General features: G+C 43.1%; 1 protein-coding gene across 6 annotated transcripts in view; it reads right to left on the reverse strand.

Moving 5' to 3' along the window:
* LOC137321063 (guanine nucleotide-binding protein G(I)/G(S)/G(O) subunit gamma-7-like) overlaps positions 1–24,101 on the reverse strand; it is a 189,096-nt gene that overhangs the window by 54,207 nt on the left and 110,788 nt on the right. The window contains exons 4-5 of one of the 6 annotated variants that reach the window (XM_067983233.1): positions 15,956–16,062; positions 12,006–12,094 (exon numbers count right to left, since the gene is read on the reverse strand). The exons of 4 other annotated variants lie outside the window; for them this stretch is intronic. The gene's annotated coding sequence lies outside the window, so the exon portion shown is untranslated. The remainder of the gene's footprint in view (positions 1–12,005; positions 12,095–15,955; positions 16,063–24,101) is intronic. One more of the 6 variants, XM_067983234.1, reaches the window with a different exon arrangement.

The following is a 24,101-nucleotide window of genomic DNA, read 5'->3' on the forward strand; positions in this document are numbered from 1 at the left end:
GAGTGCGGTGTGTTGTTCAAAGTGAGTGTGGTGTGTTGTTTAAAGTGAGTACGGTGTGTTGTTTAAAGTGAGTGCGGTGTATTGTTTAAAGTGAGTGCGGTGTATTGTTTAAAGTGAGTGCGGTGTATTGTTTAAAGTGAGTACGGTGTGTTGTTTAAAGTGAGTACGGTGTATTGTTTAAAGTGAGTGCGGTGGGTTGTTTAAAGTGAGTACGGTGTATTGTTTAAAGTGAGTGCGGTGTATTGTTTAAAGTGAGTACGGTGTGTTGTTTAAAGTGAGTACGGTGTATTGTTTAAAGTGAGTGCCGTGTATTGTTTAAAGTGAGTACGGTGTATTGTTTAAAGTGAGTGCGGTGTATTGTTTAAAGTGAGTACGGTGTATTGTTTAAAGTGAGTGCGGTGTATTGTTTAAAGTGAGTACAGTGTGTTGTTTAAAGTGAGTGCGGTGTATTGTTTAAAGTGAGTGTGGTGTGTTGTTTAAAGTGAGTGCGGTGTATTGTTTAAAGTGAGTACGGTGTGTTGTTTAAAGTGAGTACGGTGTATTGTTTAAAGTGAGTGCGGTGTATTGTTTAAAGTGAGTGCGGTGGGTTGTTTAAAGTGAGTACGGTGTATTGTTTAAAGTGAGTGCGGTGTCTTGTTTAAAGTGAGTGCGGTGTGTTGTTTAAAGTGAGTGTGGTGTATTGTTTAAAGTGAGTGCGGTGTGTTGTTTAAAGTGAGTACGGTGGGTTGTTTAAAGTGAGTACGGTGTGTTGTTTGAAGTGAGTGAGGTGTATTGTTTAAAGTGAGTACGGTGTGTTGTTTGAAGTGAGTGCGGTGTGTTGTTTAAAGTGAGTGCGGTGTGTTGTTTAAAGTGAGTACAGTGTATTGTTTAAAGTGAGTGCGGTGTGTTGTTTAAAGTGAGTGCGGTGTATTGTTTAAAGTGAGTGCGGTGTGTTGTTTAAAGTGAGTACAGTGTATTGTTTAAAGTGAGTGCGGTGTATTGTTTAAAGTGAGTGCGGTGTGTTGTTTAAAGTGAGTACGGTGGGTTGTTTAAAGTGAGTACGGTGTATTGTTTAAAGTGAGTGCAGTGTGTTGTTTAAAGTGAGTACGGTGGGTTGTTTAAAGTGAGTACGGTGTGTTGTTTAAAGTGAGTGAGGTGTATTGTTTAAAGTGAGTACGGTGTGTTGTTTGAAGTGAGTGCGGTGTGTTGTTTAAAGTGAGTACAGTGTATTGTTTAAAGTGAGTGCGGTGTGTTGTTTAAAGTGAGTGCGGTGTATTGTTTAAAGTGAGTGTGGTGTGTTGTTTAAAGTGAGTACGGTGTATTGTTTAAAGTGAGTGCGGTGTGTTGTTTACAGTGAGTGCGGTGTGTTGTTTAAAGTGAGTGCGGTGTGTTGTTTAAAGTGAGTACGGTGGGTTGTTTAAAGTGAGTGCGGTGTAGTGTTTAAAGTGAGTGCGGTGTATTGTTTACAGTGAGTGCGGTGTGTTGTTTAAAGTGAGTACGGTGTGTTGTTTAAAGTGAGTGCGGTGTATTGTTTAAAGTGAGTACGGTGTGTTGTTTAAAGTGAGTGCGGTGTGTTGTTTAAAGTGAGTGCGGTGTGTTGTTTAAAGTGAGTGCGGTATGTTGTTTAAAGTGAGTGCAGTGTATTGTTTAAAGTGAGTACGGTGTGTTGTTTAAAGTGAGTGTGGTGTATTGTTTAAAGTGAGTGCGGTGGGTTGTTTAAAGTGAGTACGGTGTATTGTTTAAAGTGAGTGCGGTGTGTTGTTTAAAGTGAGTACGGTGGGTTGTTTAAAGTGAGTACGGTGTATTGTTTAAAGTGAGTGCAGTGTGTTGTTTAAAGTGAGTACGGTGGGTTGTTTAAAGTGAGTACGGTGTGTTGTTTAAAGTGAGTGAGGTGCATTGTTTAAAGTGAGTACGGTGTGTTGTTTGAAGTGAGTGCGGTGTGTTGTTTAAAGTGAGTGCGGTGTGTTGTGTAAAGTGAGTGCAGTGGGTTGTTGAAAGTGAGTGCGGTGTATTGTTTCAAGTGAGTGCGGTGTATTGTTTAAAGTGAGTGCGGTGGGTTGTTTCAAGTGAGTGCGGTGTACTGTTTAAAGTGAGTGCGGTGTGTTGTTTAAAGTGAGTGCGGTGGGTTGTTTAAAGTGAGTGCGGTGTACTGTTTAAAGTGAGTGCGGTGTGTTGTTTAAAGTGAGTACAGTGTGTTGTTTGAAGTGAGTACGGTGTACTGTTTAAAGTGAGTGCGGTGTATTGTTTAAAGTGAGTGCGGTGTGTTGTTCAAAGTGAGTGTGGTGTGTTGTTTAAAGTGAGTACGCTGTGTTGTTTAAAGTGAGTACAGTGTATTGTTTAAAGTGAGTGCGGTGTGTTGTTTAAAGTGAGTGCGGTGTATTGTTTAAAGTGAGTGTGGTGTGTTGTTTAAAGTGAGTACGGTGTATTGTTTAAAGTGAGTGCGGTGTGTTGTTTACAGTGAGTGCGGTGTGTTGTTTAAAGTGAGTGCGGTGTGTTGTTTAAAGTGAGTACGGTGGGTTGTTTAAAGTGAGTGCGGTGTATTGTTTAAAGTGAGTGCGGTGTATTGTTTACAGTGAGTGCGGTGTGTTGTTTAAAGTGAGTGCGGTGTGTTGTTTAAAGTGAGTGCGGTGTGTTGTTCAAAGCGAGTGTGGTGTGTTGTTTAAAGTGAGTACGGTGTGTTGTTTAAAGTGAGTGCGGTGTATTGTTTAAAGTGAGTGCGGTGTATTGTTTAAAGTGAGTGCGGTGTATTGTTTAAAGTGAGTACGGTGTGTTGTTTAAAGTGAGTACGGTGTATTGTTTAAAGTGAGTGCGGTGGGTTGTTTAAAGTGAGTACGGTGTATTGTTTAAAGTGAGTGCGGTGTATTGTTTAAAGTGAGTACGGTGTGTTGTTTAAAGTGAGTACGGTGTATTGTTTAAAGTGAGTGCCGTGTATTGTTTAAAGTGAGTACGGTGTATTGTTTAAAGTGAGTGCGGTGTATTGTTTAAAGTGAGTCCGGTGTATTGTTTAAAGTGAGTGCGGTGTATTGTTTAAAGTGAGTACAGTGTGTTGTTTAAAGTGAGTGCGGTGTATTGTTTAAAGTGAGTGTGGTGTGTTGTTTAAAGTGAGTGCGGTGTATTGTTTAAAGTGAGTACGGTGTGTTGTTTAAAGTGAGTACGGTGTATTGTTTAAAGTGAGTGCGGTGTATTGTTTAAAGTGAGTGCGGTGGGTTGTTTAAAGTGAGTACGGTGTATTGTTTAAAGTGAGTGCGGTGTGTTGTTTAAAGTGAGTACGGTGGGTTGTTTAAAGTGAGTACGGTGTGTTGTTTAAAGTGAGTGCGGTGTATTGTTTAAAGTGAGTACGGTGTGTTGTTTAAAGTGAGTGCGGTGTGTTGTTTAAAGTGAGTGTGGTGTGTTGTTTAAAGTGAGTACGGTGTATTGTTTAAAGTGAGTGCGGTGTGTTGTTTACAGTGAGTGCGGTGTGTTGTTTAAAGTGAGTGCGGTGGGTTGTTTAAAGTGAGTGCGGTGTATTGTTTAAAGTGAGTGCGGTGTATTGTTTAAAGTGAGTGCGGTGGGTTGTTTAAAGTGAGTGCGGTGGGTTGTTTCAAGTGAGTACGGTGTATTGTTTAAAGTGAGTGCGGTGTGCTGTTTAAAGTGAGTACGGTGGGTTGTTTAAAGTGAGTACGGTGTGTTGTTTAAAGTGAGTGCGGTGTATTGTTTAAAGTGAGTACGGTGTGTTGTTTAAAGTGAGTGCGGTGTGTTGTTCAAAGTGAGTGCGGTGTGTTGTTTAAAGTAAGTGCGGTGTGTTGTTTAAAGTGAGTGCAGTGGGTTGTTGAAAGTGAGTGCGGTGTATTGTTTAAAGTGAGTGCGGTGTATTGTTTAAAGTGAGTGCGGTGGGTTGTTTAAAGTGAGTGCGGTGTGTTGTTTAAAGTGAGTGCGGTGGGTTGTTTAAAGTGAGTGCGGTGCACTGTTTAAAGTGAGTGCGGTGTGTTGTTCAAAGTGAGTGTGGTGTGTTGTTTACAGTGAGTGCGGTGTGTTGTTTAAAGTGAGTACGGTGTATTGTTTAAAGTGAGTGCGGTGTATTGTTTAAAGTGAGTGCGGTGTGTTGTTTAAAGTGAGTACGGTGTGTTGTTTAAAGTGAGTGCGGTGTGTTGTTTAAAGTGAGTGCGGTGTATTGTTTAAAGTGAGTGTGGTGTGTTGTTTAAAGTGAGTACGGTGTATTGTTTAAAGTGAGTGCGGTGTGTTGTTTAAAGTGAGTGCGGTGTGTTGTTTAAAGTGAGTGCGGTGTATTGTTTAAAGTGAGTACGGTGTGTTGTTTAAAGTGAGTGCGGTGTATTGTTTAAAGTGAGTGCGGTGTGTTGTTTAAAGTGAGTGCGGTGTATTGTTTAAAGTGAGTACGGTGTGTTGTTTAAAGTGAGTACGGTGTATTGTTTAAAGTGAGTGCGGTGTATTGTTTAAAGTGAGTGCGGTGGGTTGTTTAAAGTGAGTACGGTGTGTTGTTTAAAGTGAGTGCGGTGTGTTGTTTAAAGTGAGTGCGGTGTATTGTTTAAAGTGAGTGCGGTGTAGTGTTTAAAGTAAGTACGGTGTGTTGTTTAAAGTGAGTGCGGTGTATTGTTTAAAGTGAGTGTGGTGTGTTGTTTAAAGTGAGTACGGTGTATTGTTTAAAGTGAGTGCGGTGTGTTGTTCACAGTGAGTGCGGTGTGTTGTTTAAAGTGAGTGCGGTGGGTTGTTTAAAGTGAGTGCGGTGGGTTGTTTAAAGTGAGTGCGGTGTGTTGTTTAAAGTGAGTGCGGTGTATTGGTTACAGTGAGTGCGGTGTGTTGTTTCAAGTGAGTGCGGTGTATTGTTTAAAGTGAGTGCGGTGTGTTGTTCAAAGTGAGTGTGGTGTGTTGTTTAAAGTGAGTACGGTGTGTTGTTTAAAGTGAGTGCGGTGTATTGTTTAAAGTGAGTGTGGTGTGTTGTTTAAAGTGAGTGCAGTGGGTTGTTGAAAGTGAGTGCGGTGTATTGTTTAAAGTGAGTGCGGTGTATTGTTTAAAGTGAGTGCGGTGGGTTGTTTAAAGTGAGTGCGGTGTGTTGTTTAAAGTGAGTGCGGTGGGTTGTTTAAAGTGAGTGCGGTGTACTGTTTAAAGTGAGTGCGGTGTGTTGTTCAAAGTGAGTGTGGTGTGTTGTTTACAGTGAGTGCGGTGTGTTGTTTAAAGTGAGTACGGTGTACTGTTTAAAGTGAGTGCGGTGTATTGTTTAAAGTGAGTGCGGTGTGTTGTTTAAAGTGAGTACGGTGTGTTGTTTAAAGTGAGTACGGTGTGTTGTTTAAAGTGAGTGCGGTGTGTTGTTTAAAGTGAGTGCGGTGTATTGTTTAAAGTGAGTGTGGTGTGTTGTTTAAAGTGAGTACGGTGTATTGTTTAAAGTGAGTGCGGTGTGTTGTTTACAGTGAGTGCGGTGTGTTGTTTAAAGTGAGTGCGGTGTGTTGTTTAAAGTGAGTACGGTGGGTTGTTTAAAGTGAGTGCGGTGTATTGTTTAAAGTGAGTGCGGTGTATTGTTTACAGTGAGTGCGGTGTGTTGTTTAAAGTGAGTGCGGTGTGTTGTTTAAAGTGAGTGCGGTGTGTTGTTCAAAGTGAGTGTGGTGTGTTGTTTAAAGTGAGTACGGTGTATTGTTTAAAGTGAGTGCGGTGTATTGTTTAAAGTGAGTGCGGTGTATTGTTTAAAGTGAGTACGGTGTGTTGTTTAAAGTGAGTACGGTGTATTGTTTAAAGTGAGTGCGGTGTATTGTTTAAAGTGAGTGCAGTGGGTTGTTTCAAGTGAGTGCGGTGTATTGTTAAAGTGAGTGCGGTGGGTTGTTTAAAGTGAGTACGGTGTATTGTTTAAAGTGAGTACGGTGTATTGTTTAAAGTGAGTGCGGTGTATTGTTTAAAGTGAGTACGGTGTATTGTTTAAAGTGAGTGCGGTGTATTGTTTAAAGTGAGTGCGGTGTGTTGTTTAAAGTGAGTGCGGTGTGTTGTTTAAAGTGAGTGCGGTGTATTGTTTAAAGTGAGTACGGTGTGTTGTTTAAAGTGAGTGCGGTGTATTGTTTAAAGTGAGTGCGGTGTGTTGTTTAAAGTGAGTGCGGTGTATTGTTTAAAGTGAGTACGGTGTGTTGTTTAAAGTGAGTACGGTGTATTGTTTAAAGTGAGTGCGGTGTATTGTTTAAAGTGAGTGCGGTGGGTTGTTTAAAGTGAGTACGGTGTATTGTTTAAAGTGAGTGCGGTGTGTTGTTTAAAGTGAGTACGGTGTGTTGTTTAAAGTGAGTACGGTGTGTTGTTTAAAGTGAGTGCGGTGTATTGTTTAAAGTGAGTGCGGTGTATTGTTTAAAGTGAGTACGTTGTGTTGTTTAAAGTGAGTGCGGTGTATTGTTTAAAGTGAGTGTGGTGTGTTGTTTAAAGTGAGTACGGTGCATTGTTTAAAGTGAGTGCGGTGTGTTGTTTACAGTGAGTGCGGAGTGTTGTTTAAAGTGAGTGCGGTGTGTTGTTTAAAGTGAGTGCGGTGTGTTGTTTAAAGTGAGTACGGTGGGTTGTTTAAAGTGAGTGCGGTGTATTGTTTAAAGTGAGTGCGGTGTATTGTTTAAAGTGAGTGCGGTGTGTTGTTCAAAGTGAGTGTGGTGTGTTGTTTAAAGTGAGTACGGTGTGTTGTTTAAAGTGAGTGCGGTGTATTGTTTAAAGTGAGTACGGTGTGTTGTTTAAAGTGAGTGCGGTGTATTGTTTAAAGTGAGTACGGTGTGTTGTTTAAAGTGAGTGCGGTGTGTTGTTTAAAGTGAGTGCGGTGTGTTGTTTAAAGTGAGTGCGGTATGTTGTTTAAAGTGAGTGCAGTGTATTGTTTAAAGTGAGTATGGTGTGTTGTTTAAAGTGAGTGCGGTGTATTGTTTAAAGTGAGTGCGGTGTATTGTTTAAAGTGAGTGCGGTGTGTTGTTTAAAGTGAGTACGGTGGGTTGTTTAAAGTGAGTACGGTGTGTTGTTTAACGTGAGTGCGGTGTATTGTTTAAAGTGAGTGCGGTGTATTGTTTAAAGTGAGTGCGGTGGGTTGTTTAAAGTGAGTACGGTGTATTGTTTAAAGTGAGTGCGGTGTATTGTTTAAAGTGAGTACGGTGTATTGTTTAAAGTGAGTGCGGTGTATTGTTTAAAGTGAGTGCGGTGTGTTGTTTAAAGTGAGTGCGGTGTGTTGTTTAAAGTGAGTGCGGTGTATTGTTTAAAGTGAGTACGGTGTGTTGTTTAAAGTGAGTGCGGTGTATTGTTTAAAGTGAGTGCGGTGTGTTGTTTAAAGTGAGTGCGGTGTATTGTTTAAAGTGAGTGTGGTGTGTTGTTTAAAGTGAGTACGGTGCATTGTTTAAAGTGAGTGCGGTGTGTTGTTTACAGTGAGTGCGGAGTGTTGTTTAAAGTGAGTGCGGTGTGTTGTTTAAAGTGAGTGCGGTGTGTTGTTTAAAGTGAGTACGGTGGGTTGTTTAAAGTGAGTGCGGTGTATTGTTTAAAGTGAGTGCGGTGTATTGTTTAAAGTGAGTGCGGTGTGTTGTTCAAAGTGAGTGTGGTGTGTTGTTTAAAGTGAGTACGGTGTGTTGTTTAAAGTGAGTGCGGTGTATTGTTTAAAGTGAGTACGGTGTGTTGTTTAAAGTGAGTGCGGTGTATTGTTTAAAGTGAGTACGGTGTGTTGTTTAAAGTGAGTGCGGTGTGTTGTTTAAAGTGAGTGCGGTGTGTTGTTTAAAGTGAGTGCGGTATGTTGTTTAAAGTGAGTGCAGTGTATTGTTTAAAGTGAGTATGGTGTGTTGTTTAAAGTGAGTGCGGTGTATTGTTTAAAGTGAGTGCGGTGTATTGTTTAAAGTGAGTGCGGTGTGTTGTTTAAAGTGAGTACGGTGGGTTGTTTAAAGTGAGTACGGTGTGTTGTTTAACGTGAGTGCGGTGTGTTGTTTCAAGTGAGTACGGTGTGTTGTTTAAAGTGAGTGCGGTGTGTTGTTTAAAGTGAGTGCGGTGTGTTGTTTAAAGTGAGTACGGTGGGTTGTTTAAAGTGAGTACGGTGTGTTGTTTAACGTGAGTGCGGTGTATTGTTTGAAGTGAGTACGGTGTGTTGTTTAAAGTGAGTGCGGTGTGTTGTTTAAAGTGAGTGCGGTGTGTTGTTTCAAGTGAGTGCAGTGGGTTGTTGAAAGTGAGTGCGGTGTATTGTTTAAAGTGAGTGCGGTGTATTGTTTAAAGTGAGTGCGGTGGGTTGTTTAAAGTGAGTGCGGTGTACTGTTTAAAGTGAGTGCGGTGTGTTGTTTAAAGTGAGTGCGGTGGGTTGTTTAAAGTGAGTGCGGTGTACTGTTTAAAGTGAGTGCGGTGTGTTGTTCAAAGTGAGTGTGGTGTGTTGTTTAAAGTGAGTACGGTGTGTTGTTTAAAGTGAGTACGGTGTACTGTTTAAAGTGAGTGCGGTGTATTGTTTAAAGTGAGTGCGGTGTGTTGTTCAAAGTGAGTGTGGTGTGTTGTTTAAAGTGAGTACGGTGTGTTGTTTAAAGTGAGTACGGTGTATTGTTTAAAGTGAGTGCGGTGTGTTGTTTAAAGTGAGTGCGGTGTATTGTTTAAAGTGAGTGCGGTGTGTTGTTTAAAGTGAGTACGGTGTATTGTTTAAAGTGAGTGCGGTGTGTTGTTTACAGTAAGTGTGGTGTATTGTTTAAAGTGAGTGCGGTGTATTGTTTACAGTGAGTGCGGTGTGTTGTTTAAAGTGAGTGCGGTGTGTTGTTTAAAGTGAGTGCGGTGTGTTGTTCAAAGTCAGTGTGGTGTGTTGTTTAAAGTGAGTACGGTGTGTTGTTTAAAGTGAGTGCGGTGTATTGTTTAAAGTGAGTGCGGTGTAGTGTTTAAAGTGAGTGCGGTGTATTGTTTAAAGTGAGTGCGGTGTATTGTTTAAAGTGAGTGCGGTGGGTTGTTTCAAGTGAATGCGGTGTATTGTTTAAAGTGAGTGCGGTGGGTTGTTTAAAGTGAGTACGGTGTATTGTTGAAAGTGAGTGCGGTGTATTGTTTAAAGTGAGTACGGTGTGTTGTTTAAAGTGAGTACGGTGTATTGTTTAAAGTGAGTGCCGTGTATTGTTTAAAGTGAGTACGGTGTATTGTTTAAAGTGAGTGCGGTGTATTGTTTAAAGTGAGTACGGTGTGTTGTTTAAAGTGAGTACGGTGTATTGTTTAAAGTGAGTGCCGTGTATTGTTTAAAGTGAGTACGGTGTATTGTTTAAAGTGAGTGCGGTGTATTGTTTAAAGTGAGTGCGGTGTGTTGTTTAAAGTGAGTGCGGTGTACTGTTTAAAGTGAGTGCGGTGTGTTGTTTAAAGTGAGTGCCGTGTATTGTTTAAAGTGAGTACGGTGTATTGTTTAAAGTGAGTGCGGTGTATTGTTTAAAGTGAGTACGGTGTATTGTTTAAAGTGAGTACGGTGGGTTGTTTAAAGTGAGTGCGGTGTGTTGTTTAAAGTGAGTGCGGTGTACTGTTTAAAGTGAGTACGGTGTACTGTTTAAAGTGAGTACGGTGTATTGTTTAAAGTGAGTACGGTGGGTTGTTTAAAGTGAGTGCGGTGTGTTGTTTAAAGTGAGTGCGGTGTACTGTTTAAAGTGAGTACGGTGTACTGTTTAAAGTGAGTACGGTGTATTGTTTAAAGTGAGTGCGGTGTATTGTTTAAAGTGAGTGCGGTGTGTTGTTTAAAGTGAGTGCGGTGTACTGTTTAAAGTGAGTACGGTGTACTGTTTAAAGTGAGTGCAGTGTATTGTTTAAAGTGAGTACGGTGTACTGTTTAAAGTGAGTGCGGTGTGTTGTTTAAAGTGAGTGCGGTGTGTTGTTTAAAGTGAGTGCGGTGTATTGTTTAAAGTGAGTACTGTGTGTTGTTTGAAGTGAGTACTGTGTGTTGTTTAAAGTGAGTGCGGTGTATTGTTTAAAGTGAGTGCGGTGGGTTGTTTAAAGTGAGTGCGGTGAACTGTTTAAAGTGAGTACGGTGTATTGTTTAAAGTGAGTACGGTGGGTTGTTTAAAGTGAGTACGGTGTACTGTTTAAAGTGAGTGCGGTGTATTGTTTAAAGTGAGTACGGTGGGTTGTTTAAAGTGAGTGCGGTGTGTTGTTTAAAGTGAATGCGGTGTACTGTTTAAAGTGAGTACGGTGTACTGTTTAAAGTGAGTACGGTGTATTGTTTAAAGTGAGTGCGGTGTATTGTTTAAAGTGAGTGCGGTGTGTTGTTTAAAGTGAGTGCGGTGTACTGTTTAAAGTGAGTACGGTGTACTGTTTAAAGTGAGTGCGGTGTATTGTTTAAAGTGAGTGCGGTGGGTTGTTTAAAGTGAGTACGGTGTATTGTTTAAAGTGAGTGCGGTGTACTGTTTAAAGTGAGTGCGGTGTGTTGTTTAAAGTGAGTGTGGTGTGTTGTTTAAAGTGAGTGCGGTGTATTGTTTAAAGTGAGTACTGTGTGTTGTTTGAAGTGAGTACTGTGTGTTGTTTAAAGTGAGTGCGGTGTGTTGTTTAAAGTGAGTACGGTGTATTGTTTAAAGTGAGTATGGTGTGTTGTTTAAAGTGAGTACGGTGTATTGTTTAAAGTGAGTATGGTGTGTTGTTTAAAGTGAGTGAGATGTGTTGTTTAGATGACGGTGTGTTGTTTGAAGCGAGTATGATGTATTGTTTAAAGTGAGTATCGTGTGTTGTTTAAAGTGAGTGCGATGTGTTGTTTACAGTGAGTACAGTGTGTTGTTTAAAGTGAGTACAGTGTGGGTTTAAAGTGAGTACGGTGTACTGTTTAAAGTGAGTATAGTGTGTTGTTTAAAGTGAGTACGGTGTATTGTTTAAAGTGTGTACGGTGTATTGATTAAAGTGAGTACGGTGTATTGATTAAAGTGAATACGGTGTGCTATTTTAAAGTAAATGCATTTGAGGTAAACGGTGCATTTTGTAAATAAAATTGTAAAATGCTAGAAATATATAGAGGGATCTGAAAAGAGAAAAGACAGATTTTGATGTGGACCCATTAATTTGGAAACCGGAACAGAGGTCAGCCAATTCAGAGCATCATTTTCCCTATCCAAATCTTGAGCGAGGGAGACTTTTGATTTGGGCACTGATAAGTGTACTGCCAATATCGCACCCAAAGGTGCCCGTCCAACACGGCAATCGGAAATCCTGAATCACTTTCGGGTTAGGGCCTAATTAACATTTTATTTGGTAAGCTGCAGGCACCAAATGGGCTGCCCTGCCGGTCTGGTAAGGAGGACAATTGGTCGGCTACTCCATGCAAACAACCGTAGGCAAGGCTTGTTGGGGAGGAGTGGATGCTGGGGGGGTTTATGGTTGGCGGGGGGTGGGGAGAGGCATGAATAGCTTGGTAGCTGACTGGAAGATTTTTATGGGACCGGAGGAGTACTCATGCTCCTCCTGACCCCACAAAAAACATACCTTTTGGGAGAGGCCTCCAGCGGTCCCGTTAAGGTTAGGCCTCTCAATGCCTGGAGAAAATGGTGTGGCCTGCGCCACACATACTATGCCCACTTCTCTCTGAAAGTTGCAATCGGGCCCTACAACAGGTGTGGGACCCAAATCTGCATATTTAAACAGCATCCCGCCTGTTTTTTGGGGGGAGTGGGGGGAGTGCTGGACACTTAATTAAAGGCCTGCCTGAAAATTGATTCAGGCAGGCAAATGGGTGCAGACGGTCCCTGCTAGATTTTCAACTGGCAGCTGCTCACTTCTCACCTGAAAAAAAGATGGAAGAACAGACAAAGGCAGTCAAAAGTCTCCCCCTGGCAGTCTTACATTTGGTTTGTAACAGGTTGTGCAAGACCCACACTTGGGGAACCCAGTTTAACTAACGCAACATAAACATGCCTATATTCTGTTACTCAACTGTTGTCTTCAAATTTTATTTTCATATTATAGTTCATACATATGGCAGTATTTCAATGTTTCTTCAAAGAAATTGTGACAGTACTGTTGATAGACTAATATGATCAGAACTTTTAACATATGTGACAATATAATTGCATTAGGATTTATTCAAATACACAGATGTTTAGGTGATTTATTAACAGATATATATCTCTTACCTTTATTATTCTGGCTCTGGTTAGATATTTTATTTCCATTATCTTGTACAGTTTTCATTTGGCCCTTTTGTACTCTCTTCTGGGTATGTCTGGTTATTAAAAACCGTGCCATAGATTGAGGATATTTATTGTATGGCTTTTATAACATTGTAAACTTCATTCAACATTGTCACAATATTCTGATCATTAAATCTAGCACAACAATGTTTATCATTTGTATTGGCACTGACAAAAACCGAACAACTCAAGTTTATATGGAGGAAGGATTCGAGAAGTTTTCAAGAGAAAAAGATTTTATTAAAACTCGTATCTGAGCTGCAGCTGATTGATATATTTTTAGTTCTGTCAAATGACAGAAACAGGAAATGATTCCTGGCCTCTAATATGATTATCACATGCTACTTTCCCTTGATTCCTGAGAGCAGTCTTATTTTGAGAAATATGCACTGTATTTTCATGACTTATATAAAAAGGTCTGCATATTCTATTTTGAAGAAGATGACATTTGAACGACAGTATTTGTAGGCTATAATTTGATGTTGAAGTATTTCTGATTTTACAGACCTGAATCAAAGCCACTTATTTGCAATTGTTGAAAAAAGACAGAATCTCAGAAAACCTTGGGGAAAATCCCATATAATAAAATCAGAATTTGACTTAATTCAGTCACTGGAAAACAGTGGTCCTGAACGGAATCCTTTAAAATGGACCAGGAAATTCTACCCTGGATAAAATTACTCTAAATGTACTGTTAAAAATTCTAAACATTCTCTCAATTTGTTTGGAACACCAAGACAGTTGACTATTACTTATCACTTTATATTGTACAGACAGTAGATGATAATAAAACAAAATGCTTGCATGAAACAGTTCATGTTTTTAGGGGTGCAGCTAAACTCCCACTTTGTGGCAAGCAAAGTGGTTTCAGGCCGACAATCTGACTCCTAGACGCACTGAAGTCTGGTAGTGTGAGATTCCCTTCAGGGGACCATTTCGCAACAGTGTGACTTTGCACAAGACACAGCATAACTCCAGCTTGTTCAAAGCTGCATTTTAAAAGCACTCAGGTGGTCCACTAGATCTCTTGGGAACTGTATGTCTTCTTTCTGAATCTTTTCAATGTTAGAGTAAAGCAGATGTTACCACTGGCTCCCTCCTAATATTAATAGCTAGCTGCCAAGGGAGTAGAGCACTGTGTGTGTGTCCAAGTATGCACGCGGAGTACTCCTTTGTTACTAACCTCAGTGCAACCCGCTGAGAGGCACCCTCGACATTATTAACTTGGATCTGTTTCACTGAGGGTGACATTCCGCTAGGGTTGCCAACTCTGGTTGGACATATTCCTGAAGGTGTCATCACATGACCTCCTGCCTCCAACCACCCCGCCCCCATACTCCTGCCATTATCCGCCCAACATGTCCATATTCGCAGTGCACCGCCTTTCCACGCCAACTGGAAGGTGAAAATTCATTCTTTAGGTGGACGTAAAAGATCCCATTACACTATTCAAAGAATATTCTTGACTGTCAGTCAAACAGTCTTTTTTCCCATGTCCAATATTTTTATAACTAGTAAACAAGTTTGACCAGAAACTTAACTGGACCAGCCACATAAATACTTTGGCTAGAAGAGCAGGTCAGAGGCTGGGGATACTGCGGCGAGTGACTCACCTCCTGACTCCCCAAAGCCTTTCCACCATCTACAAGGCACAAGTCAGGAGTGTGATGGAATACTCTCCACTTGCCTGGCTGAGTGCAGCTCCAACAACACTCAAGAAGCTCGACACCATCCAGGACAAAGCAGTCTGCTTGATTGGCACCCCATCCACCACCCTAAACATTCACTCCCTTCACCACTGGTGCACCATGGCTGCAGTGTGTACCATCCACAGGATGAACTGCAGCAACTCGCCAAGGCTTCTTCAACAGCACCTCCCAAACCTGCGACCTCTACCACCTAGAAGGATAAGGGCAGCAGGCACATAGGAACAGCACCACCTGCACGTTCCCCTCCAAGTCACACACCATCCCGACTTAGAAATATATCGTCGTTCCTTCATCGTCGCTGGGTCAATAACCTGGAACTCCCTACCTATCAGCACTGTGGGAGAACCTTCACCACACGGACTGCAGTGGTTCAAGAAGGCGGCTCACCACCACCTTCTCAAGGGCAATTAGGGATGGGCAATAAATGCTGGCCTTGCCAGCGACGCCCACATCCCATGAACGAATAAAAAAAGTGTTCAAAGAAAATTTTAAAAAAACAGTATTTCATTGCCCCTGCTGCTCACAGCAGTGTCCTGGAGATTAATCTTTAATTTCTGGTGACTCCAGGGCAATCCTGGAAGATTGGCAACCCTACATTCTACAGAGACCAATCTGAAACTGTATCTGCAGTATATCGACAAGCTAACAGTGCTGGAGGCTAGTATTTGTTTGTATAATGCCAGAGTAATTGTGAAGAACTTTATCCTGTGGCACAGAATAAAGATTGTCACAGCTGAATGAATATTCCAAAGGCAATTTAAATATTTTTACTTTGTTCGTTTGCTATCACTGGAACAGCTGCATCACATTGAGGGGGAGGTAGTGTAGCCAATTCCTGCTTCTGGCCTATTATAATTTGCTAATTTTAGATTGGCAGTACAAGGCTAAAGTGTCATCAACGGCATTAGTTTAAGGAGCATATAGCACATACACAATTAAAATATATTATGGGGCAGCACTTCCCATACTGCACTAAAGTGCTGCCACAAGGCTTGGTTAGGATATATTAGTATGTCGTTAAATAACTGTAGCAAAATTGGTGTGGCACTAGTAACACAAAATCATCCTTAGAGCTAAGGTGTGTACTCTTTGTTTTTTTTCTCCACGGAAGAGTATTGAAGGGATGATGTTATAAACATTTATTTTGAACTATTTATTATTGTACTTTTACATTGCAGTTAGACGCAAGGGCCTAGAAATTGATCCCTGAACCGAAATGGTTAGGCCCGAGGCACACCCAATATTGGGCCTTGGGCTTCATTTACATAAGATGCAGGAGCCTGCTAGGCCTCCCCAGGCAGCTCGCTGGTGAAGACTTCAATTTTGGGCTGCAGCATCACTGGCAGCGGCCCACAGATAGATCCTGGGAAAGGTGGGGGAAGCAATCGGGAGGGAAGGGAGGTGATCGGGAGGGAAGGGGGCGTTCGGGAGAAGGGGGCGATCGGGAGAGGGGGAGGTAATCGAGAGGGGGTGAATGATCTGGAGGGATACAAGTGGGGTCCAGCGATGGTCTCCAGCACAGCACTCCTGCACCTTGTGGCTCCACATTCAGGTAAGTATTTTTTTTAAAAAATTGGGTATCCAAGGGAGCTTCAAACAGGTATGAGACTCCCAATTTGCATATGCAATAGGCCTAACGCCTTTTTCAGGCAGGGGCCCTCGACGCTTCTCAGCCTTTACTAATATGGCAGGCAGCGCAGACCTGGGCATAATGAGCACATGCGTAGCCCGCCCACTAAATTGGATGCTTAGGCGCCTATTCTGCGTCTGAAAGATGGGTGCGTGCCATTGAATTTTTAGGCCAAGATCTAGTCTCTGGAAGGTGACCTCATGTTCTTTTACATCCATGCCAGGAGCCATTCGGAGTAGGCATGCTAGATTTCTCTGTTATTACGGAGACCCAATGAGAAAGAAGAACTTGTATTTACATAGCACCTTTCACGTCCTCAGGATGTCCCAAAGTGCTTCACAGCCAATGAAGTACTTTTGAAGTGTAGTCAGTGTTGCAATGTTGACAAGTGTGGCAGCCACTCTGTACATAGCAAAGTCCCACTAACAGCAATGAGATGAATGACCAGTTAATCTGTTTTGGTGGCCAGGACACTGGGAGAACACCCCTTCTCTTCTTTGAACAGTGTCATGGGACCTTTTACGTCCATCGGGGTTTTTAAAAAAAATGCTTACCTGAACGTAGAGCCAGGAGGTGCAGGAGTGCTCATCCCGGGTCCACTGCACTGCCGGAGACCATCTTCAGATCCCCCTCTGTCGATTGTCCCCTCCCTCTCGATCACCTCCCATTTTCCCGATTGAACAAACAGACAGGGTATAAGTTTGACACCTCATTGAAAGACAGCACCTTCACAATGCAGCACTCCCTCAGTACTGCCAGCCTAGATTACTTGCTCAAATCCTGAACACATTACTGGCTGACTCAGAGCTGAAAGACCAAGGGCTTGATTTTAGAAGGGCAGCGGGATGACAGCAAGGGTGGGGGGGGTGGGTCAATGGGCGCACGGTAAACTGGATAATAAAAACTTACCATTCCCCATGTGATCGCGACTTAATTGGTGCCCCTTAACCTTGTTTCCGGGTTTCCCGTCCGAAAGCTGCACAGTGGGTGGACTGCTCATTGCATGACAGGCTGTCAGCTGGAACGTCTGGGTTTAAAGGGCCATTGCTCCAATGGATTTTGCTGGAGCAAAGAGCCAGAAGACCCAATGGAGCAGCACAGGGGCAAGGCTGCTCCAAAATTCAACGATGCCTCACTTCAGCTACTACTGGCCGGGGTGAGGAGGAGGAGGGAACTATTTTACCCGGCTGACAGGAGGAAGCACTCTGCCTCTGCCACCAAGAAGGTTTGGCTCAAGGTGGCTGAGGAGGTCAACAACAGGAGTAACATCTCCCGCACTTGGGCCCAGTGCAGGAAACATTTCAATGACCTAACTAGGTCAGCAAAAGTGAGTACACTTACTGATTCTCCTGCATTTCGTGATGCACATCACCTCCCCCCATCCCCCCCAACTCATTCTGCACTGCCGAGACTACTCCATCATATCATTCCTCACACCCACTTAAAGCTCATTCTCAACTTACCTTCACTTCCTCACCTCCCCATTTGTGACCCCACAACTACCACTCACCCCAATCCTGATCCAATGTGATGTCTCTGTCTCACACTCACCCTCTGATGCACCTCTTTCACGGTCAGCCTCACCCAAACCAATGCATTCATCGGTTGGCCACTTCACCATCACTCACTCACACGTCTGTACTTTCTCCCCTTCTAGAAGAGAGTGCAAAATGCACGCGAGAGAGCGAGGACTAGAGGGGAGCCACAACAAATAGTGATCTTCACAGATGCGGAGGAGGAGGCCCTGCAGATCAGTCGCACCGTCGAGTGCCTGTCCGTCGGGAACGCCGAGACTGGCACCCCAAAAACGTCTGGTGACATAACTTTAACGTTCATCACACACATGAATTGTTCTTAACAATGATTGGCATGTTGAACACCTCTGTACGCTCATTGCAATATTGCCTTCTGTTCTCTTACAGACCCTTCAACAACCACAGTGATGGGAGAGGGTGATTCCTCAGAGGGCGTACCGTCACATCTTAGCGAGCCACCACCAGCGCAGATACTCACATCTCGGTGGGTCCTAGTAGTCAGTTAATTGGGTTGGCACCTGGTGAGTCACCACACACAAGTGAGCAGGAGCAGACATTGGTGGCAGGGGCAGCCGTGGAGAGTCCGCGCCAGGGGGCGGACTCCTCTCCAGGCTCTGCTCAGCTGGACGCAGATGCTGAACCCTGGGAGCCATCCTTTAAAAGGAGAATGACCGAGGGACAGCAGCACTTTTGGAAAAGGTGCCATGCACACTAGCCACAATAACGCAGAGGATGGAGGAGTCCAACTCCTGCATGAGTGGAATGGTGGCACAGGTACGGGAGGGAATCTCTGAGACAGTGTCACAGGGACGTGAGCAACTGTCTGAGATAGTGCCGTACGCAACTGCTGAAATGTCTGAGATAGTGTTGCAGGGACATGAGCAACTGTCTGAGATAGTGTCGCAGGTAAATGCGGAAATGTCTGCGATGGAGAGAAGACTAGCCTCCTTTGAGCTTCAAGCACGGGTCACAAATGAGTCCATTCAGGCCCTGACAACAGCCGTTCGGATTTACGGTGAACAGCATTCTGTTGCCTTAAACAGGCAGACACAAACTTTACAACTGGCCTATCAAGGCATCATGCATGTCTTCCAAACTGTTCTCCAGCAGAGTGGTGGGAGTGATGTGGGCCTGGTCCAGGAGAGGGATGATGGCGATAGGGAACATGGAAGTGGGGACGCCACTCAAAGCGCTCCCACGTATCACCCGTTGCCCCCCTCTCGACCAGTACCCGCAATGCTGCCTCCTCTCCAGGTGGCCGAGTCTGCCCCTGAACAGGTGCAGGTGGACCAGTCTTTGGAGGGACTCTCACGGGCTCCAAAGCCCAGAGGGTGTAGGCCGAAAGCATCTAAGCAGTCCGACCATGGACATGAGCAATCTGCCACTACCTCTGCTGCAGCCACAGGGGATGCACCATGTAGAAGTAGTAGGAAGAGAAGGCTAAGGATTTGTGATCACGAAGGGTATGTACAAGGGTGTCTGACAGACTGTCATGTTTTTCATTTATATTTGTTTTTAGTTAAAGTCACATTAAATGTTATCATTCTCACCACTACTGCCACGTCTTGCCCATTCTTGACTGGATTTTGTGATAGCGCCCTTTCATGTGCTTCACCATGAACAGCGACACTTGATGTCACCCAGTGGGTCACTTTACAGTGGGTGTATGTGTAGTTGCAGGACTGTTTTGTGCAGGGAGGGGGGAGGTGGGGCTGGTGTTGACGCTGTTCTTTCCAGGTGGTGAGAGGTCTGGACTCTTCTCACTTTTTGATCTTACGAGAACCATTCACATATGAGTGACTCCCTGGCCTCACAAGCAGCCAGGTGAGCCGCTGCTCTGCCCTTGGGTTTGTCCTCCTCCTGCTCAACGTGGATGGCAGATTTGGATGGTGGATGAGAGCATGGGGCCTCCTCAACCGGTACCCCTCTTTGTTGCGCCATGTTGTGCAGCACACAACACACTACTATAATGTGACCCACTCTCGCTGGTGCGTATTGATGCGCTCCCCCAGAACGATCGAGGCACTGAAATCGCATCTTCAGCAGCCCTATCGCATGTTCAATTATAGATCTGGTGGCGATGTGGCTGTCGTTGTATCGACGCTGTTGCTCGCTCAAGGGGCTCCTTAGAGGTGTCATGAGCCACGTGTGCAGGGGTATTCCCTTGTCCGCGAGGAGCCCGCCCTTAAGGTGTTTGGTGCATGGAAGAGGCCCGGGATGTTGGATTCCCTCAGAAGGAAGGAATGGTGGCACCTGCCAGGGAATCCGGTGCACAGGTGAAGAAATCTTTTGTAGTGGTCACAAACAAGCTGAGCGTTGATGGAGTGATACCCCTTTCTGTTGATGAACAGTCCTGGCTCGTGTGGATGTGTTCGGATTGCTATATGCGTGCAATCGATTGCACCCTGTACCCGTGGGAAGCCAACCACAAAGTGGAATCCCACTACCCTCTCTGTCTGGCTGAGGTGGTCCATGGGGAAGTTGACGTATTGTGAGGCTCTGCAAAACAAGCTGTCGGCGACCTGCCTTACACATTGTGTGCAGACGACTGATAGACTCCGGTGATGTCACCAGTGGCACCCTGGAATGATCCGGAGGCGAAGAAGTTGAGGGCAGTAGTGACTTTAACTGTGACGGGTAATGAGGTGCCGTGAGGCCCAGCTGGGAGCAGCTCGGCATGAAGGAGGCTGCAGATGTCTGTGACTACCTGGTGACTCACTCTCAGCCTCCGTATGCACTGCTCCTCAGAGAGGTCCAGGATGCTGAGCATCTGTCTGTAGGCCCTCTGATGAGGGTAGTGCCTCCTGCGACGTCGCTCCCTCTGTTGTTCTCCTCTGTGCTCTTGTGCAGGTGTCTGTGGCGCAGCGCTGTGTTGTGGAGCTCCAAATGGCGAAAGTGCACACTGTACCTGGCAAGGATGATGATGTTCCTCGTCCTCGGATGTACTGGTGAATGCAGTCATCGCATCCCCCCCCCCCCCATCCTGATGGTGTCAGTTTGAGGGGGTCTGAAAAATTGGTAAATATGTGTAAACGGGACAATTCTGAGTGGAAACCAAGAATTCTCAGTCTAAACACAGAGATCTCCCAGCCAAAATTTTGTCCGAGAGAACTGAGTGCCCGGCTGCAATAACTGACCTTTTATCTCCATCTGTCAAACAAGCATTTAAATGTCCAAATGGCTGCTGGCTGAAATATGACTTGTTCCCCATGGCATGTTTCACACAGCATAGGTATCATGCTGATGCAGCGTTGAAATCGCTTGCCGTCACTCTAAATTAGATTCATGTACATTTCAAGTACTTCAAGTACTTGAATTGCTTGTTGAAATATCGTCCCGCACTTCTGGGTTTGGGAACGGCGCGTGCACCCAGACGACTCTGGGTCGTGCGCGTTCTTAGGTGTGTTGGAGCCGGGATTTCTGCCCGCTCCTGGAAGTTGTGATTTTCTTATCCCCACCACCCCACCCCCCACCCCTCCACAGACGCACCCGCAGTTCTGGTTTAAAATTGAACCCCAACTGTCTCCCTCTGTTTACATTAACAGAAAGTGGTGGCGTTCTCTCAATGGCAGAAACATAGAACCACATGACTGTGGGTCTGCAGTGTCAGTTTCCTGGAACCTGGATTGTTTAAACCCATATGTCTAAAGTTCGCTCCACTTCTTTAGTATAAAAACGGATTTAAATAAAAAATGGCGGTCCAGGTGGAGTTGCAGAAATTCTTTTCCATTTTCCTTTTTATGTTTTAAAAAACTCCCAAACAATGGAATAATTTAAATAAACGAACCAGATAAGATAAATTAGTCAGATTGTTAGCAGTCTTCTACCACCGCCAAGTCTTGCCTGATATACTGCTCCTTTAATCATTAATTTTTCCACTCCATTTGTGGAAAGCTGATCTTCTTGACCTTGTTTTAGCTAACAGTTTTGCACGTGGGTTGCATTCTTAATAATTGCATAGATATCTTGAAGGTCTCCGTTTGGAAAATCAGTCACAGTAGGAAAATTCATGATATTGCACAATATACTTTATTTAAAGAAATCTTCTATAATGGGTAGCCTTGACATTCAATGGTTTAGGATTATTAAAACAACTGGAAAGTACAGTCTAAATACAACTAAAGGACCTTGTTTTCTATTGACAATAACTGGCCCCCAGTCAAAAGTTAAAAAAAACTTGCCTTGTTTATATAAAGCAACGAGCTATTCTTTAGTGCTCAGAAGGTGATGAGGGTGTTGGTGTATGAATATAATGCAGAACAATAGGTGAAATCTCAAAGACTTTTCATTTGCTTTGATGTCAAAAGATGAAATATGTTGCAAACAGTTATCTGACACAGTGAATGAAAAATCACAAAGGACACGGTAACTAAAATGAATCCACTAATCCGTAAAAGGTCAGGATACAGCAGTGCTTGGATATCTACTTCACTTCAAGCTCACTCACTTTATTCTTTATATCATTTAGGTTGACACAGCAATTTAAAAAGACAGGCAGCCCAATAATTCTAAACACTGCTGATGACATCAGTCAGCACAGATATGCTTTATAATGGAGGGCAATTAACTACTCAAGTAGCGTAATTAAAATCACATTATTGTTACCCCAATGTATTTCTCGACCTCACCACCCCACCCTTTTTCCTTTTTTGTCTCCCTGGGTCACACAGCAACTGTAGCCAAGTGGATTGGTAAGGAACCTAGGAATAAGTCTCCTAATACCCCCCTTTGTCTGGCCTTTGCACAGTATCATGGGTTTATCAACTTTAAGGGATTGTGTTTGAAATATCTGGGATGGTTTCCTCTGATATGAATCTACTTCCAAACTCTCAATTATATTGACCAGGCTGCATGTCCTATAAGTCTGTATTTTCTGCAGTTACCTATTACACAAGCAACATCAATAAATGAAAGTCATAAGTTTGAGTCATACAGCTACCTCTCCCTTGAACTTGCTTATCTCAGTTAACTTAAAGTTTCTAAGATCACTACATTGCATGCCACCCAGTAAAGGTGAGGTTGTTGGGGGTAGGAGAGTGTGAAGGGGATTGAAAAACACCTCTGTGTTGTCTTTCATTTTCTGAACCTATCACAAGGTAATGTAGTGGCAGTCGCAGGGCCAGGGCCCAGACCGTCCCACCTTTCTGGCTGGAAGATTGATGCTTCTGGGCAGCCTCCATGCGGAGAAAAATGTCAAACTCTCAGGATAGTACCAAAATGTTGCACTCTTTCAAGTAAGCCTGCTTCCTAAAACATCAATATAACATCTATGGCAGCTACGATCAAAGGCAACCAACTTCACCTCATTTGTATCTTTTTGATGTGAATCGTTTTCATTTTAAAGCCTCAGAGATGTCAATCTACACTAGTAGCTACCTGCTATGAAAAGTTAATAGACATTTTCGAAGTGACAATTAATAAAAGAGCAATAAGTTATGGCCTGTAACCACATTTAAAGGATAAATCATCGTAAGTTATAATAATTAAAGGCAAATATTTTTTTTCCTGTGGTAGTCCTAATTTGTAATTCTATGCCCATGTGATGATCAAATAAAATGGTTGTGTGCACATATAAATGTTTTTTGTAGTTTGTTAAATTACAGTTGTGGTCATTGTACAAAGCTCAGTTTCCATTGATGTTTTGGAGGACAGACACATGATTGCAGTGGCTGAGATAAGTAAAAAAAAGTTTTTCTTCTTAGAAACACTTGTTCTACAGGTATGATGACATATGATTTATTGCTAATCAACTTCCACAACATGCAGATGTTGTGCTGCCAGTGCACAACATGTCAGCACTTGCTCTGGTTCTGTTGCTCTTTTTTTGTAGCTCCAGCAAGTGCAGAAACAGCCTGTTGTATGATACTGGCATTCGAGTGAGTATTGGCGCACTTCTGGCAAATTCTGGAATGTGGGCCGACTATTTTGTTTCATGTAATAAAACAAACGTTTAAATATTCCCATTGATTGCATCACGCACTGAGCTTTTACAGAATATAGTTAGACTTTGAATGTGTCCTGACCAAGCCAAAGTCTCAGGGAACATTGATAACAGAAATATTTAGTTGTGCAAACATTCTCTTTTTATGTATTATCTAAGTCAACTGTTAAGTTTAATATAAAGCACTGAACATTCCACAATGTGGTTAATTATAGTACAATATTTTCGGTCCAGGTTCTATACAATGCAATTTGTGCATTAACAACTATCCATGGTCTGAAAAAAAAAGCAGTTTGAGATAAGGCCAGTCTCTCTCACCTTATCTGTCTTGGTGTTGCAAAAATGGAAAGTTGAAGCTTTCCCGATTATTCAGTGGTATAATACTGAACCGTAGAAATCGGGTTCAGTGAGTTAGCTGACCGTAGCTGGGTAGGGGCACTACAATTAACCTCAATAGATGTGAAAGGCGCTAAATAAATTCTTTACATCCTATTCTAGGGAGTGAAAATTCTTTACATCCTATTCTAGGGAGTGAAAAAAAATCATCCTGCTTGTCTGCTTGAGCACTATATAATGATCCCTATTGGAAACCGTACATGTGGATCTCAGGTGAGGACTGGACCAAGCTCAACTATGATATCCTGTTGGAGGAATAAACTTGTGACATGTATTGCCTAGGCTCATTCATGGAACAATACTCCAGCGTAAAGAGGAAGGAAGAAATGCAAGAATATTTTATTTGTGACATGTGACTAGACAGCAAATTTGATTACTGTTAACTTGTTTTACACATGTTGGAGAGGATACAAATTGCTGTCCTATGCAAAATGTCCTTTTAAAGGCACTATTCCAATGCAAGTGCATTCTGATCATAAAGCAAGTAAGAACGACTTAACACTTGCTTTGCCCTGAAATCAATCAAATTAAGCTAAAATACTGAGTGACACTTACAAATGAGTAGCAGTCTTGCTTCTGGATGAAATTCAGGAAACCAATGCATTAATTTGATAAAATTAGTTCAACTATGGAAGTCACCTTCACCCTAAAGGTGTGAAAACTCGCTTTTTAACAAAAACTCCATATTAAAACTGCAGGCCACTGCCAGACATCACTCGTCCCCCTCCCAATGCTCCTCCCCACTTCGGGACTTACTTTACGCCCCAGCAACCAACGAACTGCCTCTGTCACCACGAATGGTACTATACTAAAGAGGCCAGCGGATCA

The sequence above is a fragment of the Heptranchias perlo genome, chromosome 4, assembly GCF_035084215.1.
Source record: "Heptranchias perlo isolate sHepPer1 chromosome 4, sHepPer1.hap1, whole genome shotgun sequence".
NCBI classification, from domain to species: domain Eukaryota; kingdom Metazoa; phylum Chordata; class Chondrichthyes; order Hexanchiformes; family Hexanchidae; genus Heptranchias; species Heptranchias perlo.